The sequence below is a fragment of the Bombina bombina genome, chromosome 5 (assembly GCF_027579735.1).
Source record: "Bombina bombina isolate aBomBom1 chromosome 5, aBomBom1.pri, whole genome shotgun sequence".
NCBI classification, from domain to species: Eukaryota; Metazoa; Chordata; class Amphibia; order Anura; family Bombinatoridae; genus Bombina; species Bombina bombina.
Window position 1 is genome coordinate 165,551,004 of NC_069503.1, and position 14,632 is coordinate 165,565,635.

The following is a 14,632-nucleotide window of genomic DNA, read 5'->3' on the forward strand; positions in this document are numbered from 1 at the left end:
ATAACTGCAGACTGTGTGTAAAGTATAGCTCCTGTACAGATTCCTGCTCCACTAATAACTGCAGACTGTGTGTAAAGTATAGCTCCTGTGCAGATTCCTGCTCCACTAATAACTGCAGACTGTGTGTAAAGTATAGCTCCTGTACAGATTCCTGCTCCACTAATAACTGCAGACTATGTGTAAAGTATAGCTCCTGTGCAGATTCCTGCTCCACTAATAACTGCAAAATATGTGTTAAGTATAGCTCCTGTACAGATTCCTGCCCCACTAATAACTGCAGACTGTGTGTAAAGTATAGCTCCTGTGCAGATTCCTGCTCCACTAATAACTGCAGACTGTGTGAAAAGTATAGCTCCTGTGCAGATTCCTGCTCCACTAATAACTGCAGACTGTGTGTAAAGTATAGCTCCTGTACAGATTCCTGCTCCACTAATAACTGCAGACTGTGTGTAAAGTATAGCTCCTGTACAGATTCCTGCTCCACTAGTAACTGCAGACTGTGTGTTAAGTATAGCTCCTGTAAAGATTCCTGCTCCACTAATAACTGCAGACTGTGTGTAAAGTATAGCTCCTGTACAGATTCCTGCTCCACTAATACCTGCAGGCTCTGTGTAAAGTATAGCTCCTGTACAGATTCCTGCTACACTAATAACTGCAGACTGTGTGTAAAGTATAGCTCCTGTGCAGATTCCTGCTCCTCTAATAACTGCAGACTGTGTGTAAAGTATAGCTCCTGTACAGATTCCTGCTCCACTAGTAACTGCAGACTGTGTGTAAATTATAGCTCCTGTACAGATTCCTGCTCCACTAATAACTGCAGACTGTGTGTAAAGTATAGCTCCTGTACAGATTCCTGCTCCACAAATAACTGCAGACTGTGTGTAAAGTATAGCTCCTGTGCAGATTCCTGCTCCACTAATAACTGCAGACTGTGTGTAAAGTATAGCTCCTGTACAGATTCCTGCTCCACTAATAACTGCAGACTATGTGTAAAGTATAGCTCCTGTGCAGATTCCTGCTCCACTAATAACTGCAAACTATGTGTGAAGTATAGCTCCTGTACAGATTCCTGCCCCACTAATAACTGCAGACTGTGTGTAAAGTATAGCTCCTGTACAGATTCCTGCTCCACTAATAACTGCAGACTGTGTGTAAAGTATAGCTCCTGTACAGATTCCTGCTCCACTAATAACTGTAGACTGTGTGTAAAGTATAGCTCCTGTGCAGATTCCTCCTCCACTAATAACTGCAGACTATGTGTAAAGTATCGCTCCTGTGCAGATTCCTGCTCCACTAATAACTGCAGACTATGTGTAAAGTATAGCTCCTGTACAGATTCCTGCTCCACTAATAACTGCAGACTGTGTGTAAAGTACAGCTCCTGAGCAGATTCCTGCTCCACTAATAACTGCAGACTGTGTGTAAAGTATAGCTCCTGTACGGATTCCTGCTCTACTAATAACTGCAGACTGTGTGTAAAGTATAGCTCCTGTACAGATTCCTGCTCAACTAATAACTGCAGACTGTGTGTAAAGTATAGCTCCTGTGCAGATTCCTGCTCCTCTAATAACTGCAGACTGTGTGTAAAGTATAGCTCCTGTACAGATTCCTGCTCCACTAATAACTGCAGACTGTGTGTAAATTATAGCTCCTGTACAGATTCCTGCTCCACTAATAACTGCAGACTGTGTGTAAAGTATAGCTCCTGTACAGATTCCTGCTCCACTAATAACTGCAGACTGTGTGTAAAGTATAGCTCCTGTACATATTCCTGCTCCACTAATAACTGCAGACTGTGTGTAAAGTATAGCTCCTGTGCAGATTCCTGCTCCACTAATAACTGCAGACTGTGTGTAAAGTATAGCTCCTGTACAGATTCCTGCTCCACTAATAACTGCAGACTATGTGTAAAGTATAGCTCCTGTGCAGATTCCTGCTCCACTAATAACTGCAAACTATGTGTAAAGTATAGCTCCTGTACAGATTCCTGCCCCACTAATAACTGCAGACTGTGTGTAAAGTATAGCTCCTGTGCAGATTCCTGCTCCACTAATAACTGCAGACTGTGTGAAAAGTATAGCTCCTGTGAAGATTCCTGCTCCACTAATAACTGCAGACTGTGTGTAAAGTATAGCTCCTGTGCAGATTCCTGCTCCACTAATAACTGCAGACTGTGTGTAAAGTATAGCTCCCGTACAGATTCCTGCTTCACTAATAACTGCAGACTGTGTGTAAAGTATAGCTCCTGTACAGATTCCTGCTCCACTCATAACTGCAGACTGTGTGTAAAGTATAGCTCCTGTGCAGATTCCTCCTCCACTAATAACTGCAGACTATGTGTAAAGTATAGCTCCTGTGCAGATTCCTGCTCCATTAATAACTGCAGACTATGTGTAAAGTATAGCTCCTGTACAGATTCCTGCTCCACTAATAACTGCAGACTGTGTGTAAAGTATAGCTCCTGTGCAGATTCCTGCTCCACTAATAACTGCAGACTGTGTGTAAAGTATAGCTCCTGTACAGATTCCTGCTCTACTAATAACTGCAGACTGTGTGTAAAGTATAGCTCCTGTTTAAATTCCTGCTCCACTAATAACTGCAGACTGTGTGTAAAGTATAGCTCCTGTGCAGATTCCTGTTCCACTAATAACTGCAGACTGTGTGTAAAGTATAGCTCCTGTGCAGATTCCTGCTCCACTAATAACTGCAGACTGTGTGTAAAGTATAGCTCCTGTGGAGATTCCTGCTCCACTAATAACTGCAGACTATGTGTAAAGTATAGCTCCTGTGCAGATTCCTGCTCCACTAATAACTGCAGACTGTGTGTAAAGTATAGCTCCTGTGCTTACTTCTGCTCCACTAATAACTGCAGACTGTGTGTAAAGTATAGCTCCTGTGCAGACTTCTGCTCCACTAATAACTGCAGACTGTGTGTAAAGTATAGCTCCTGTGCAGACTTCTGCTCCACTAATAACTGCAGACTGTGTGTAAAGTATAGCTCCTGTGCAGATTCCTGCTCCACTAATAACTGCAGACTGTGTGTAAAGTATAGCTCCTGTGCAGATTCCTGCTCCACTAATAACTGCAGACTGTGTGTAAAGTATAGCTCCTGTACAGATTCCTGCTCCACTAATAACTGCAGACTGTGTGTAAAGTATAGCTCATGTGCAGATTCCTGCTCCACTAATAACTGCAGACTATGTGTAAAGTATAGCTCCTGTACAGTTTCCTGCTCCACTAATAACTGCAGACTGTGTGTAAAGTATAGCTCCTGTACAGATTCCTGTCCCACTAATAACTGCAGACTGTGTGTAAAGTATAGCTCCTGTGCAGACTTCTGCTCCACTAATAACTGCAGACTGTGTGTAAAGTATAGCTCCTGTACAGATTCCTGCTCCACTAATAACTGCAGACTGTGTGTAAAGTATAGCTCCTGTACAGATTCCTGCTCCACTAATACCTGCAGACTGTGTGTAAAGTATAGCTCCTGTACAGATTCCTGCTCCACTAATAACTGCAGACTGTGTGTAAAGTATAGCTCCTGTACAGATTCCTGCTCCACTAATAACTGCAGACTGTGTGTAAAGTATAGCTCTTTTCCTGCTCCACTAATAACTGCAGACTGTGTGTAAATTATAGCTTCTGTGCTGACTCCAGCTCCACTATGAACTGCTAGTGAAATGCTTGTGCAATGCCCCCCCTGCAGATTTGCGGCCAAGCGGCCACTAGCAGGGGGTGTCATTAAACCTGATCATATCCGATTGGGCTGATTGCTGTCCGCCGCTTCTTAACTGCCGCTTCAGGCGGACCTGAAGCGGAGTCGGTCTGAAGCAGCATTTGCTGATTCATAAATCGACCCCAGGTCTTGTTGTACCGTTATTGTAAAATAAAGCATACACATTTATAACAATGGTATTGCAATGCATGGTTCTATTTCTTTAAAAAAACAAACAAAAAAAAAACTTTTATAATTTTTAATTTTACACCATCTTTAAATGTTTTTATTTTTGTCCAGTTGTTATAAAAGCAGAATTTTACTGAAATCAGACTTAAGATAATAATTTTATTAAGTTCATATAATATTATTGATTTCCCAAATGCAGTAGACAATGTATTTGTGAATCACAATGGCAAAACAGATATCAAAGGAAGCTAAGAATCTCTTCCACCTCCCAAAGGAACCAGCCTTATGACTAGAGAACTTTTGATTGCTTTGATTATTATCTTTTCTTAGTATAATTTTTTGATTGATCTAAATTTTGTAGACCAGACGAGTTTATACATTTTACAAGCTTATTATACTATTTTTTTCTTAGTTATGAATTATGCTATTATTTAAAGTTATAGGAGATACGTGAAATAATAGACACTTAAATTTGTTACAAGTGTGTTGTATGACACTTAAAGGGAGAGGAAAGTCAAAACTATACTTGCAAGAATCAGATAGAGCATTTCATTTTAAGACACTTTTAAATCACTTCTTCAAATTTGTTCTCTTGGTATCCATTGTTGAAAATAGACAGAGTTACATTGTCCTTGGCACAACGATTCAACATGATTCAACTTTGTTTTTATCAATATTTTACAACTTGGAATCCTATTTTTTATGGACATAAACTTACTCTGATGGACATATGATTTTTTTCTACATCAACTAAAATTTGCTTTACAATATTTAACATTTGAGTATCCAATACCACCGGTGTTTTTTTTTTTATATATATTTGCTTTTTATGTTTCACATATGTTTTATGCATTTGCCTTTTATGTGTTTTGTTTGTAATTAAATTTAATTACAATTTTATTTTTAGGGTTTCTTTTGTTGAAATTGAACTAAACAACGCACATCATATATATTTACACCTCCATTAGCAGCTTTTATTAGCGCACCCTATTCTTTTTTAAAACTTGTATTTTAGTCAATCAGTGCTGACTCCTAGGTAACTCCACAGGCATGAGCACAATGTTATTTATATGGCACACATGAACTAATTCTGTCTAGCTGTGAAAACCCTGTCAAATACATTTAGATAAGAGGCGGCCTTCAAGGGCTTAGAAATTAGTTCATGAGCCTACCTAGGTTTAGCTTTAAACTAAGAATACCAAGAGAACAAAGTAAATTTGATGATACAAGCAAATTGGAAAGTTGTTTAAAATTGCATGCCCTATCTGAATCATGAAAGTTTAATTTTGACTAGACTGTCCCTTTAAGGGAGAAATTACACCGAATTGTGAGATCTGCGAAAAAAAAATCATTGAGTGTCAACTTATTTCTCTAAAGGACATTTACTTTTCAAAGATAAATAAGAGAGTCAGAAAAAAAAATCTGATTCATCTCACACTGGCCATTGTTTTTTTTAATTGTCTATCTTCTTATCGTAGGGAGGTTTGACAAACTCAGTCAAATCGTTTTCTGAATAGTTTTTCCTCCAGGCTAATAAAATAGCAAACGGGAATAATTCTCTTATCTCCCCTTTGCTAATGATAAATAACACTTTAGTCACTCTTTGTGAATATATTTGATGGTTTAGATTTTTACACTGCTGATTGTATTTGTTTTTCCATTGTCATCTGATACCTTGGGACCATGAAAACTTCCTTCTAGAATTTAATTTTTTTATACTTGGCGAATTAATGATTCTATTCTAAAATGCATATACACATATGCTACACTAGTGGGAGCTAGCTGCTGATTGGTGCCAGCATACATTTGTCTGCTTGTCTGTGATTGGCTAACTAGATGTGTTCAGCTGTGTAGTGCAATGCTGATCCTTTAACAAAGGACAAACAGAGAATGAAGCATATTTGATAATAAAGGTAATTTTGAAAGTTGTTAAAAATTGTACTGTATGTTCTGAATCATGAATTTATTTTTTGGGGGTTTCCTGTCGCTCTAAAGGGACACTCAAGTCAAAATAAACTTATTTGATTCAGAAAGAGCAGCAGTTTTAAGACACTTTGCATTTTACATTCATGATCACATTTTATATTCACAGTTTCTGGGGAACAAGATCCTACTGAGCATGTGCACAAGGTCACACGGTATACGTATACTAGTCTGTGATTGGCTGATGTCTGTCACATGATACAGGAGCTCGAAAATGGGAGAAAAAATTAATTTGTCAGAAAAAAAATCTACTGCTTATTTTAAATTCAGAGTAGGTGTTAAATCATTGTCTTTTTATTATGCACTTGTTAATTATGCAATTCTACTGCACTGAGTGGTCCTTATTATATATATTATTATTATTATATTATTTTTAGAATGTATTTATTATTATTATTATTATTATTATTATTATTATTATTATTATTATTATTAAAAAATGCATCCCCAAACCCAGAATTCCAAAATCCAAATATTCTGAAATCCAAATTTTTAAAAATAAAATTATCAAAAGTCATAAATAATCTTTTCTGCCTGTGTATAATTACAGTGCTGCACTATCTTTCTGAGGGTACTATGCATACAAAGGTATTACAAATGATATAAAACAACCTTTAGGTTACATGTATAAGCTGCAGTATGACATGTAAATATTGCCTTAATGACATAAGCTCTATGCCAGCTTTTTACAGTTATACTGCATCAGTTTCAAGTGATTTAGCATGAGTATTATGTCCCTTTAATGACATAAGCTCTATGCCAGCTCCAAACTGTCCTATCTTACAGATGCAAATATACAAATATTCCAAAATCCAAACCTTTTTCAGTCCTACGCTGTTTGGATAAAGGATTTTCAACCTGTATTTTTAAAATTATTCCTTATTCATTATGTCATCAAATAATGTTATTTCTACTGTGTTTCCAGAATAAATGAGGTATATTTTATTGCTTCTGTAAGACAGTGGCATCAAGTACTGATTTTGGTTCATTAGTTGAGATATTAGTTCTTATATCATGTGAGTCCCAGCACTACAGTAAAATTATAAACTGTAAAATCTCTTTGGTCATCTTAAAAGTTCATAAGATCAGAGATAAAGATAATAGAATTTTACTGTGAATAACTTCACTGTTCTAATTCATATGTCAGTATCTCTTTAAAGATAATACAGGTTGCTCATTACTTTCTACCTTAGAAGAAAATTGACCTGTGGTCCTGTACTTTGTATAGTGATGCAGTTTAATTGTGAATGACTTTCAATATCCTTTTTAATTAGTAACAATAAAGTACATTGATTTGTATAACAAAAAATGATTGTGTACAATATTAAAGCATAACGCTATAAAAACATTTAAGGGCTAGATAACCAGTGGAGCGCTATATTATCACGCGCCTGCTAATGGCAAATTCGCATTTGTGAGCGTGCAATAAATAGCCAGCCATTACAAGCGCTCAGAAAATTAACTAGAGATCAGATATCAGATCTCTGGTTAATTTTCTAAAAGTGCCGGTGATGGGAGTTGAGTGTGCTCCTTCCTTATGTGAGTTTATACTTCTTATATTACTTACTTGTGATTGTGTTTCTGCACCACGATGAAATTGTGAATATATGTGACCGGAGTGCTGCTTATTTGTTCACAGACCTCCTCTTTTGGGACTTTATGAAACCTTTTGTGTATTTTTAATATTTGTTCTATATTATTTGTACACTGCCTTTATAGTTGTGGGTTTTTCCACGGTTGTTCGATAAGTTAAATTTTTAGTCAGTGTAAAGTCATATTGGCGGCTCTACCATTAGGCTAAATTGGCGATCGCCTAAGGCCTCACTCATGATGGGGCCTCACACAGGGGCATAGAAAATATTTTCCTTTTTTCTCAGATCAAACAGGTGTTGGGGCAAAGTAACCCAGCCCAGTGGCTTCCTCCAAGCACAGTCATATGGTATGATATTCATAGATCTGAGCAAAGGGGGGGGGGGGGGGCAGAAGTGTCCAGGCGCAATGTGGGGATTCTTGCTTCAATAAGCCCTGTGTTTAAAGGGACAGTATACACTATTTTTCATATAACTGCATGTAAAAGACACTACTATAAAGAATAAGATGCACAGATACTGATCTAAAAATCCAGTATCAAACTTTTTAAAAACTTACTTAGAAGCTCCCAGTTTCGCACTGTTAATGAGGTTAGACTGAAACACCCAGTGAAGGAGGCTGGGAAAACAGGAACAACAGACACTCCAACCTCCCCTCTTCCCTGAATATGAAAAAACAGATTAGATAAACAAGTAGCAAGCAGTAAATAAAAAGAGAGAAGCGCTCAACCTGGGAACGAACAATAGCATAATAGCTTGTTCTATGGCTAGTTACCACCCTAGAAGCAGCCTCTTTTTGCTCAACATGTGCCTTTCACAGAGAAGAACTTTCCTGTAGCTTATCAGTCTGATCCTGACTTAACAGTGCAGTCCAGCCCCGAAATACCAGGCAATCCCTCTCTGAACGAGAGAAACAGCAAAACCTCAGACGTATGTTTCGGCCTATTGTGGGCCTCGTCAGTGAGGTGCAGCCATATCCTTCTAGGCACACTGAGCAACGGGTCCACGTCTGGATTCATGCATCACACTTAGGTAGACTTCTCTAAGTGTCATAATTTGTATAAATAAAAAGAGAGAAGCGCTCAACCTGGGATCAAACAATAGCATAATAGCTTGTTCTATGGCTAGTTACCACCCTAGAAGCAGCCTCTTTTTGCTCAATATGTGCCTTTCACAGAGAAGAACTTTCCAGTAGCATATCAGTCTGATTCTGACTTAACAGTAGCAAGCAGTAGTCTGCAAATGAACGTATACATCTGACATTATGGTCCTTGGTTAGGAGTCTGAAAATCAGAACAATGTTTAAACTATACATTTTTGCAAAAACACTCCCAGATGGGCTATATAAATCGATCATCTACAAAACATTTATGGAACGAAAAATCTAGTGTACAATGTGCCTTTAAAGTGATGGTAAACCTTAAGTAATCAAATGCCATATATGTAATCTTTGCCATTAAAAAGGTATATGTGTACCTTTTCTGTTTTAAATCCATCTGTTAAAGGGTTAATTTAGTACATATAGTAATGCTTCTTTTGCAATGTTATGCCGGCCCACTTGGATGAACTCTTTTTTTTTTAATGACAATTCTAGTGAACATCCAATCAGCGTGTGTGCCATTTGACGATCTTGAATTCCAGCCCCTTTAAAGCCCTTAGAAAGCCTATGTAGATAGTGGATTTGAATGCTCTATACATCACAGCCAGAAGAGGAAATGAAGGGGGGTGGAGGAACAGACAATACCAATTAGGATTTTTAATCTTTTATTATAAAATATATATACACTTTTTAAAGAAAATAATTATGTGGTTTTACTTGCAAACTAATATATGTTTCATTGCAACATTGTAATAGTCTGACATTTACCATCACTTTAATGAATGTCTAGATTGTACATGCACAGTCACTTACTAGGCTTAATCTGCCTGGCTGATATGTTTGGTAGTAATGCTCAGTGCTTGTTGGCATACTTCTCTCCCCTGCAGCAAGAGAGCACTGAATTAGAGGGCAGTGTGACAGTTGCTCCCTCCTCAGTCACTCACTTTTGCTGAGCTGCCAGCAGTCCTGTGTGAGGGTGTGAGCCCTTCCCCTGCTTAGGCAACTTGTTACTGACAGCCACACTGTGAGCAGTTGTATGCAGGCTGTGTTTGTAAATATTAACCCTATAGATACCAGGAAACACTGTGAAGCAATTACATCTGTTGCTTGTGTGGCAAATACAAGTGTTGTGTATGTGTATATCAGATTATAGCATTTTATAGCTTCAGTTTGCATTAAAGTGCTTTTTGTACAATATTTCTTTACGACTTTCCCTGTATTTTTATATACATTTTTTAAGGGGACAGATTTATTTTATAAAAATATTGAAACATTCAGATACTTCTTAAGACACAGACAGTGTTTATGAATAGCTATATGTAGAATAATGCAAAATGTTATGAGCCAGAATACAATTCCAGGCTTAGATTTGGTCACCCTTGCATGAAAAATATTCAGTTAATACAAATTAATATATTACGCAAGTTTTTTCTTTTGTGTGTAAAAGAGATATGAAACCCAAATGTGCCTTTAATGATTCAGACAGAACATGCAATTTTAAACTACTTTCTAATCTGGGGCTATCTGCTAATTGTTGGTTGCTCATAAATGCGACTTGTGTTATTGACTCACCCTATGTGTTCAGCTAGCTCTCAGTAATGCATTGCAGCTTCTTCAACTAAAGATATCAAGAGAATTAAGCAAATTAAGTAAATTCAAAAGTTGTATCTGGATCATGACAGGAAAATGTGATGTTTCATGTCGCTTAAAGATTGGCCTCATGATTTAGTTTTGCCTAAGGCATCCCTTAATCTAGAGCTGCCTCTGTTTACAGCTGCACAAAAAAAATTATAAGATGTACAGTAATGTAACCTTACCCTCATTTTCATTTACTGTCCAGCAACTTTTAATTATTGATAATAATAAAGAACAAGAGGGGCACCTCATGTGTGTATCAATATATCCATTTATGTGAAATCAAAGAAAAAAAGCCAAATGGGTACTCACAATTGGCTCAAGTACACTTATGTACTAGTAGGAGCTGACTGGTATCTTCAGGTGTACCAGCTAAACCTCTCCATGTATGTTCAAATTTAAAATTCCATTTGTAAAGAGCATTTTTTAGCCTTTACGCCTAGGAGAGGCTGACAAAAGTTTAAGCATAGTTATTGCTGTATACAACTAACCACAAGACAGTAATGGGCTCAATATGAGCTGGGTGCAAATTATTGGGGGTTTTGCTTTTTTTTTTTTTCTCCCACCAGATTTATTAAGGGCCAAAGACTGACTTCCTTAGCCATTTTTTGTCAAATGTAAAAGTAACAGAATGGATAGATTGGAAAAGCCATATTAATTTTTTTTTTTTTTTTTGACAGCCAGAATTACAACTATTAAAAGTCTTGAAAAAAAAATGCCAAAAATATGAACTAACACAATTGCACATTCTAATGAACTAGAGCATGTAGTACATTTTACCATATAATTTCTTCATTACAGTGCCCCTTTAACAATTCTGTATTAATTCTACATACAAATAATACATATATGCTTATAAGTGATCTATACCATACCAGATCTTATTTTATTAGCTTGATGAGTTTAACCATGAGTCTAATCCCTATATTTATTTTAACAGTGACTGTATTAATTCACCTCTTACAACCATTTAGAATAATTTGAATAAGTAAATTTAATTAAATATATACTGGTAGACTTTGTACCCATTTACCGGCATGGAGAAAAATCATCAGCTTATTTTACTGAAAAATGTACTCTAACTTAAGTTTCTCTCCTTCACATAAAAAATATTATTGAACTCCTGTTAAAGGGATAGTAAAGTCCAAATTAAAGTTTCATGATTCAGATAGGGCATGCCATTTTAAACAAATTTCCAATTTACTTTTATCATCAAATTTGCTTTGTTCTCTTGGTATTCTTTGTTGAAAGCTAAACCTAGTTAGGTTCATATGCTAATTTCTAAGACCTTTAAGGCCAGATCTTATCTAAATGCATTTGACAGTTTTTCACAGCTAGACGGTGTTAGTTCATGTGTGCCATATAGATAACATTGTGCTCACATTGATGGATTTATTTTAAGAGTCAGCACTAATTGCCTGAAATGCAAGTCTGTCAAAACATCTTATATAAGGGGCAGTCTGCAGAAGCTTAGCTGCAAGGTAATCACAGAGGTAAAAAGTGTATTAATATATACTAGTGTTGGTTATGCAAAACTGGGGAATTTTTTGGTGTTTACTGTCCCTTTAATGAGATACACAGTTCCCAAGGATTTAAAAAAAAAAGCTTTTAAAGGGACAGTCTAGTCCAAAAAAAACTTTCATGATTCAGATAGAGCATGTAATTTAAACAATTTTCCAATTTACTTTTATCACCAATTTTTCTTTGTTCTCTTGGTATTCTTAGTTGAAAGCTTAACCTAGGAGGTTCATATGCTAATTTCTTAGACCTTGAAAGCCGCCTCTTAAGAATGCATTTTAACAGGTTTTTCACCACTAGATGGTGTTAGTTCATGATTTTCATATAGATAACACTGTGCTCGTGCACATGAAGTTACTTGGGAGCCATCACTGATTGGCTAAACTGCAAGTCTGTCAAAGAACTGAAATAAAGGGGCAGTCTACAGAGGCTTAGATACAAGATAATCACAGAGGTAAAAAATATATAAATATAACTGTGTTGGTTATGCAAAACTAGGGAATGGGTAAAAAGGGATTATCTATCTTTAAAAACAATAACAATTCTGGTGTAGACTGTCCCTTTAAAACAATCCCTGAGGGGCCCACATAATAATCACAAGGTATTATAAAGAATCTCACCAGTCCAGAGAGCTTTAGAAAATCATACCCTTAATGATAATTGCATTTTATTTTATTTACAAGTTCATGAGAGTAATACATTATGTACTAACTAAATAAAATCACCATTTTGCTTAAGCAGTTTTATTTGAATATACAATTGCTTTTTGTTTTTTGACCAAAAATATATTTGAAGCTTTCCAATTACTGACAATGACACATGAGTAGGTGGAAAGAATTGTTTGATAACCACATTACAAGGATGAAAGACAATAGGAGATCTTAACTGTGCAGCCCACCATGTAGCATCAAATTAAAATAAAATTTGCCACCCATACATTATCTTCTGTTGTAGATGAACAGTTGCTTACTGCAGGCGAACAATCAAACAATATAGTTAAAATCAAAAACAAACTGCAAAGCAAATGTGAACAGGTAAAGGATACCCTGTATTAGGAACCTGAAGGAGGGCTGTTTGACCCCCACATTGCCTAAAGAGCTGGTTTAGGAAGGGTTAAAGGTGGGGTGGGGCTGACAGAAGGAACAGAGAAGCTCCCACCTTAAATTAATATTTGGGGTGTCACATAGAGTCCCCATCTTTCATGAAACAAAATACCTGTAGTGCTAATTAATTAGCATCATTTTGCATAAATAGTGATACATCATAACCCAGAAACTAAAGTATTTGTTTAAAATTAGATTACAAAACACATAGAAGTTTCACTGTAACAGGACCATGATTTCTAAATGTATCATTTATGATCTAGATTGGCTTGAACCTTGAAAATTCTAGCTATGTTGGTAAAATACCAGCTGAATGTCAGCGATAATGTCATAGCTGGTTAGTGGGGTGCATACCCATGAAGAGAAAAAATCTCCAAATTGCTGGGTACACCCTGATAAGTTTTGATGGAGGAGAGAGTTTATTTAGCTAATTATTATTTAGTTATTTATTATATAATTGTTAAATTATTTTATCCAGTTTTATACTTAAAGGGACACTGAACCCAATTTTTTTTCTTTCGTGATTCAGATAGAGCATGCAATTGTAAGCAACTTTCTAATTTACTCCTATTATAAAATGTTCTTCATTCTCTTGATATCTTTATTTGAAAAGCAAGAATGTAAATTTAGATGCCTGCACATTTTTGTTGAACAACCTGGGTTGTTCTTGCTGATTGGTGGATAAATTCACCCACCTATTAACAGGTGCTGTCCGGTTTTTCTGAACCAAAAACTGCCTGGCTCCTTAGCTTAGATGCCTTCTTTTTCAAATAAAGATAGCAAGAGAACGAAGAAAAATTGATAAAAGGAGTAAATTAGAAAGTTGCTTAAAATTACATGCTCTATCTGAATCACAGTAAGGAGGGGCTAAGCAAGGAAGTATTTTCAGCTTCAGTTCTAAGCCTAGTTGAGTGCGTCTCTATGTTTATTTCTGTATCTATCTGAATCACGAAAGAAAAAACTTGGGTTCAGTGTCCCTTTAATAGATTGGTTCTGCACCTTTACAGCCCAATTAAAGTGTGATGTGTTGTTATTTCTGTATTGTAACATAGTGACGACTGTGGCGGTCAGTCTCCATAAATAAAGGCTTGAGGGAAATCACCAGAAATACTTTGTGTATTTTTCTTACACAATAAAACAGGTATGCGTTGCAAATTGCCATTGTGCTGCACACATCAGTAATCTTTTTACAGATTCTTTAGCATTATTAGAAACGTTTTTAGAGATTCTAAAAATATGTTACATTATCTATACAGGTTCTAGGTTGTTTATTTCCCAGCATACTGCTATCTCAAGATAGACTAATATCTCTTATCATAGCAAAAGCAGCTAAACAGAATGAAAACAAATACTTAATATAGTTCATAACCAAAAGAGTGCATGACAATCTTAAAGGGCCAGTAAACCTAGGAAATAATGTTATATAATTCTGCACATAGTGCAGAATTATATAACATTAGCTTAGCTCCAGATTTAAAAAGTGAATAGTTAAAAAGATATCACGCAAAGAAAACAGAACACCGCTCTTGGCTCTACTGAGCGGGTCTGTTTTCTTCTGCTAAGCGCATCTGGGCACACTGTCTAATCACAGCCGGCCCGATCGCGCTATTAACATCAATGTACCTCGCTCCCGCTACCAGACCAGAGCGGGAGCGAGCTACATTGATTTTAATAGCGCGATCGGGCGTGCTGTGAATAGACAGCGTGCCCGTGATGCGCTTAGCAGAAGAAAACAGACCCGCTCAGTAGAGCCAGGAGCGGTGTTCTGTTTTCTTTGCGTGATATCTTTTTAACTATTCAC